Genomic DNA, 6,720 nt, shown 5'->3' on the forward strand with positions numbered 1-6,720 from the left:
ATGATTGTGATTCCCATCTGAAGTTTCTGGCTGGAAGCCCAGCAGAAGGATTCAGTATATGCAAAAGAGATGACTAAAAGAACAGCTGATCCCTCTGCTCTAGATATACTTTCTTCCTTGAAGCCTCATCTACTCCTGAGGCTTTAGGTGCCACATCTTTGGTGATGACATGTATAAACAAGTGCCTAATATACATCTCCATGTCTCAAACTTACCATGTCCAGGAACTCTTGATTCTGCTCCAAATTTATTTTAACCCTAGTTTTCACAGAAATCTTGGTATAATTCCTAGTTCCGTGTTTTTCTTTTTCTTAGTGTCGACATCTAATCCAACAACAAGTCCCGTGATTCTCCTTCTAAAGTCTATCTCAAGTCTTCCCACTTTTGGAAGTAAGGCTTCCCTGATAGCTCAGTTGGTCAAGAATCCACCTGCAATGCAGGATACCCCAGTTCAATTTCTGGGTCAGGAAGATTTACTGGAGAAAGGATAGGCTACCCACTCCCGTATTCTTGGGCTTCCCTTGTGGCTCAGCTGGTAAAGAATCTACCTGCAAAGTAGGAGACCTGGGTTCAATCCCTGGATTGGGAACATCCCCTGGAGAAGGGAAAGGCTACCCACTCCAGTATTCTGGCCTGGAGGATTCCATGGACTGTGTAGATCATGGGGTCACAAAGAGTCTGACATGACTGAGCCATTTTCACTTTCATGGCCATGACATTGGTCCAAGGCACCATTGTTTCTCCCTTACCTAGGAGCTAACACAGAACTTGTAGCCACTTTCCCTACTCCATGCTTGCTCACTTATGGTTTACCCTCCACACAACAGCAAGTTTTTAAAAATATAAATGAATGAGCATTCAGTAACACTGAAGTCTACTTCAATGCCAGACATGAAAAGAATCTAGAGACTTCCATTATTATTAATAATCATTATTTTATTGATTCTCGTTCTAGCCCTGAATCTGTTTCTCACTTGCGGCAGAATCTCTGGTAAATCATTTCTTTTGATAGCCAGCTATCATGTTTCCCCTCATTTCTTCCGAAAACGGCAACCTCTTCTTTTGTAGTACTACTGCTTCCTCATCCAAACCAGGTGATTCTAGTGAAGACTGTCAGTAAAGGGGGCATGTGATCAAGTGGGGCCAGTCAGAATCCTTCCTTACAAATCTTTTTATCTGGAGCTATTTTCTTTCCTTTTGAATGGCAAATATACAGGGATGTGTGCTCTAAAACTGATGGTGTATCCTCAACCCACATGTAGAATACCACTCTGTAGTAAGAGAAAACAAGCTCATCACGCAGAGAGATGCATAGATTTAAGATAGAGGGTGTCTTGTGGATTTCTTATCGATTTTGGCTTCTTGAGTCTTGACTGGTCACCACATTCTTTGATTCTGCTAGACACCTCACTAGTTTCAATAAAGTCCCCATTGAGCTTTGTTCATTAGAGTTAGGTTCTTATCACTTGGAACCAAAGTATATTCTTTCCTCTTTGGTTCTCAGTTTCTTACTGCTCTAAATTTTTAAACACCAAGACTTCAGAAAATCCCATTTCTATGGGATTTTAATTTCTTATACTTGAATGCATGAGGAAGAGGGATTTTGCAAGGTAAAAAGCAGTTCTCCATGATGTCATCTCCTGATGATAGCACAGGCAAAGGTTACTATGGTTAGGTCACTGATCCACAGTGTCTGGCTTCCCAAGTACCCAGAAATTACGCAAAACATCTAACACCATTGCTGCAAGTTCATATCTTTTCCTATTTCTGTGCCAACTCAGTGACAGCCACCATCTTGAGAGAACACAGTTGAATGGACTGAGTTGTATGGCATATGACTTCACCTGCTTCTCTTCTTTCATCTTGAAGTGACCAAACAGCAAATACCCAAATAGGAAGTCTCTTGAAAAGAGACTTGATTAAAAGAGTTTCCTTTGCTTGATGTAAAATTGTGCAATAGAAATGCAAAATAAGTCAGAAAGTCTCCGAGGAATGTAATTAGAATTGCATCTGTTCCTGGGGTTCACCAATGGGCTGGGATAAAGTTAACAGGTTGTGCAACCTTAGTTAAGTCACTCCCTATCTCTGAGCTTCAGGAGCTTACAGCAGATGGTTTCTTCAGGCGCTTTTGGCACTAATACTCTATGATTTTATGCCCATTTTCTGTAAGAGCTGCAAGTGGCAAACAAGATTTTGGCAGGGAAATGTTGACTATGAAAACCTCTTCTCTTCTTGGGTATAATTAAAACAGCCAAGGCTATGTGACCCTCCTCATCACACAACCAGGTTTGTGACTCTTGTTTCTGAGGCTGTCAGAAAGCATCTTTACAATTAAGTGCAGCTGGATGGTCCCTGACTGCCTGTCCCAAGTCAGAGTTTCCTAAAGGGTCACAAGAGGAAGAGAAGAAACAAGAATCTCTGGGGAGACTTATTAAGAATGCAGCACAGACTCATGCATTTTGAGAAGAAATACTAGGGCAGCCAATGTTTAAGAGCCATAAATGCATTCTAATTCAAGGAGGACTAATTTATAGAGCACTAAGTGGATGCCAGACTCAGCTGGGTAAGATCTTTCTGAGGACAATCTCTATCATGCATCTGGGATCCTGGAAACTAAAGGGTTGAGAGATTTGCATGTGCTGAATTATCTTCCAATCCCTCTAAACTTCAGACCACAGAATGAGGACTGAATATGCAGTATGGTGAGTGGTCTAAGACAGCTTGTAGTTCAACGAACCCAGGTTCAATTTGGTTCTTTGTCATTAACTAGTTGCATGACTTGGAGCAAATTACTCTCTCTCCGTGCCTCAATTATTTCATATGTAAATGGAAAAGTAATTCTCTCCTCAAGAAACTGTTGAGAGGATTAAATGTGAGAATAGTATAAATAAAGTCTTTAGTGCAGGGCCTAACACACACAGTAAGTGCCAAATGTGTGGTGTTGCCAGTTGTGCTGCAGAAGGTCATCCCAATCAGGCAAAGCAGGGAGAAAATCCAACCTAGGATCTTTGTAAGGGCTCTTGGAGCAGAGACCAGAAAGACCCTGTGTAAACACTATGAGCAACAGAGCAATGGGGGTGGGACAGGGCCTGTAAGGAGGAGATGGAGCCTGAACTTGCAAAGTGGATGGAGAAAGAATCTCATTGGGAAAGAGGGAAGAAAATCCAAGAAAATGGCTTTGAACAGTTCTGTTGCATGACCTTGTTGGGCTGGCTGCCCCCAGACACCTGACAGAATGTAGAAACCAGCCTCCAGAAGTGAAGAATAAGCCAAAAATGAGGTTTAGTGTTCTGGAGCCTCTGTTAGAGATTTCCTCCAATGTCCAAGGAAACCAGGATCCTGGAGACCTGGGTTTGAGTCCTGCCTTTGCAATATATTAATAGTGTAACCTTGGGCAAAGATGTGTGCATGCATGCTAAGTGGCTTCAGTCATGTCCAACTCTTTACAATCCTCTGGACTGTAGCCTGCCAGGCTCCTCTGTCCATGGGATTCTTCAGGCAAGAATACTGGCGTGGGTAGCCATACCCTCTGCTAGAGGATCTTCCCGACCCAGGGGATCGAACCCACGTCTCTTACATCTCCTGCATTGGCAGGTGGGTTCTTTACCACGAGCACTGCCTGGAAGCCCTTGGACAAATATGTACTCATCTGTAACATGAGATTAATAATTTTGCCTACTTCACAAAATACCTGTGACAGTCAGATGAAAGTACATTTTAGGAACTGCAGAACACTGGGGGCATGTAAGATGGAACCACTGACAAGGGCTGGGGTAGGCAACAGGTGGCATTCATCATAGAATGAAACTGAGCATACCCCTCCCAGAGCCATTTCCAAAGATCCCCTCTTCCCTCCACCTCCTTTCCCCTTCCCCTACTTTTTGGTCCCTCACATGGAAATATCAGAGCCAGCATGCCCTACACCCAGAGGTTTGGTTGACTTCAGAGAAACTTCCAGAGGCTAAGAGCACTGAAAGGAATTAACCAGTGCATGTGGGACTGAATGAGCAGATCAGTGAGCTGAGACTGGGTGGGGACCCAGGAAGGGCAGACAGTGGAGTCCGTATGTACTGTAATTAGAATAGCATAACAGAAATCACTAATCACGTGTTTGGCACTTTACAGTTCCCAAAGCACTTTCTCACTGAAGCCCTAATGATCTTTGACACAACCCTGTAATGTGGGTTTTAGAATTTCCATTACTAAGATGGGAAAACTGAGTCCTGCCTCTGAGAAGCAACCAACCCAAGACTACATAGAGAAAGCAGCAAATGGCTTGGTTGATTTCAGAACCGGGTAGGGTCTGCCCCCAGGAGTGGGCAGTCTTGGTCCTGAACCCTGCGTATTGTGGGCAGGGGGAGGGCAAGCTGAAGAAAAAAACCTAAGCATCCGTTGTATCTACATCTGTCTTCTCTGCTTGGGGCAAGGATGGAAGCAAGGAACACATGTTCCTCATGGCACCCACACCCTCAGTAAAATGAAACCCTGGAGCAGGGTTGAGCAGCAAAGGCTTTCCTCCCATCACAGGGGCAGATGGTCTCCCGAGTCACACAGTGAAATGTCACCTTACTCAGTTTGCACAACATCTTCAATTCCCCCGATGACTCTTTCTAATTTATTCAATCAGGGACCAACCTGTCTCATGCCAGCCTAGGAGATGTACCACAACTGGCTGAAAAGAATTCCTCAGGAGGAGCAATTAGCAAAAATCGGAGTTGTTGCTCTCTAAGACTGAGCAGAGAGAAGGATCATAGCTCTCATGTCCCCACCCCTCCATTAGATTCTAGCTTAACAGATGTCTTCCTGGTTTTTTATTTTCTGCTTACTGACACCCCTTCTCAGTGACATATGAAATATGAAATGTCATGTAGTGTTGTGAGTTTGTACAAATATAAAGAAATACTAGGGTATACACAGTAACAAAAGGAAAGATCCTATTTGCAAGTATCTGTGGTGTCTCCTTGTTCTGTGTTGATATGTTGTATTGATATAAGTTGGCTTTTCTTAATATACCCTTTACCCTCATCATGGTGGCAGTGCTGGGATATGCATTAAAGTTCATCTGAAGTATGCATTATTTATGCATGACTCTTCCTTGAGTTTGTGCTAAGAGCTTTGGGAAAAGACTCCTGCCATCTGAGATCTTAGGAACTAGGGAGACAGGTTCAGCACCAATGCAATAAAAGTCACAATACAAAATAGTAGTTCATGAATGACTCAGAAAAGGGGGAGATCAGGACAGACTATAACAGGGAAGGCTTACTGGAGGGGGAAGGCTGGAAGAAGACAGGTATGGCCATTCAGCTTGCACTTATGAAGATCTTCTGGGTCCCAGTTCTGTGCTGGGTGATGCAGAGAATTATAAGGATCAGTGTGTGTCTCCAAGGAGCATGGCTCACTACTGATGCCCAACAGTGGGTTAGGATACACTGCTGGAGCACTGAGGAGCAAGAGAGCTACTCAGTACATGGCCGAGCTGGAGAGAGTGCTCAGCCCACAGGAAAATGAAAAAGTATAGACAGAAATCGCAGCTTCCCAAAGCTACCTACCCCCCACTTATCAAATTCCCAAAAGTATAACATAGTTCTTCACTTATCCCCACCACAGTGTGATAGGAAGCCCTTTCCTTTTCTCTAGCCTGGTCAACTCCTATTCATCTGTAAGGACGCAGGCACCAAGACCCTGGTGAGCCAGAGATGATGTGAAGCTTTGGAAACAGAGCAGAAGTGATGGAAGTGTCAGATACTGCATTAGTGAGGATTCTTTTGATTTTGTGACATATACCCATGTTTAATAATCACAAGGGGGGAAAAAAGAGATCATGGTGGAAGGGGAATTTGTTAGCTCATGTTACTGCAAAGTCCAGGAGTACAAGTAGCTTCAGGCTCAGCTAGAACCAAGTGATTGATTTATATTATCAGGATTCCATTTATCTCTCAGTTTTACTCTCCTCTGGGTTGGCTTCATCCTCAGGTTGCTTCAAGTTTATCTTACCATGTAGCCATCTGTACAAAAAAAGAGAGTGCATTTGCTTCAATAGCTTTCTCTTTTTTTAAAAAAACTGATTTACAATGTTAATTTCCACTGTATAGCAAAGTGAGTCAGTTATACATACATATACATTTTTTTTACATTCTTTTCCATTATGGTTTATCACATAATATTGAATATAGTTCTCTGTACTTACAGTAGGACCTTGTTTATCCATTCTCTATTCAATAGTTCATGTCTTGTAACCCTAAACTCCCAGTTAGTTTCTTCTAACCCCTCCTCCACCACCCCTTCCCCTTGGCAACCACAAGTCTGTTCTCTATGTCTGTGAGTCTGTTTCTGTTTTGTAGATAGGTTCATTTGTGTCATATTTGAGATCCCCCATATAAGTGATGTAATATGGTATTTGTCTTTCTCTTTCTGACTTATTTTGCTTAGAATAATCTTTAGGTCCATCTGGGTTGCTGGAAATGGCACTATTTCATTCTTTTTTTATGGCTGAGTAGTATTTCATTGTATATATACATGACATCTTTATTTATTTATCTGTTGATGGATACTTCAATAGTTTTAGCAAAAGTCTTGGGTCATGTACCTGTTTTAGAATCAGTTATTATACCAGGAGGCAAGTGTTCTGATTGGCTGAACCTGTACCTTGTGCCCATCTCTGCATTTGGAAAACGGAGTTAGTCCCACTGAAACCAGGTGAATCCCAAGTGGGAGAGGAGT

The sequence above is a fragment of the Cervus elaphus genome, chromosome 20, assembly GCF_910594005.1.
Source record: "Cervus elaphus chromosome 20, mCerEla1.1, whole genome shotgun sequence".
In the NCBI taxonomy this organism is placed as follows: Eukaryota; Metazoa; Chordata; class Mammalia; order Artiodactyla; family Cervidae; genus Cervus; species Cervus elaphus.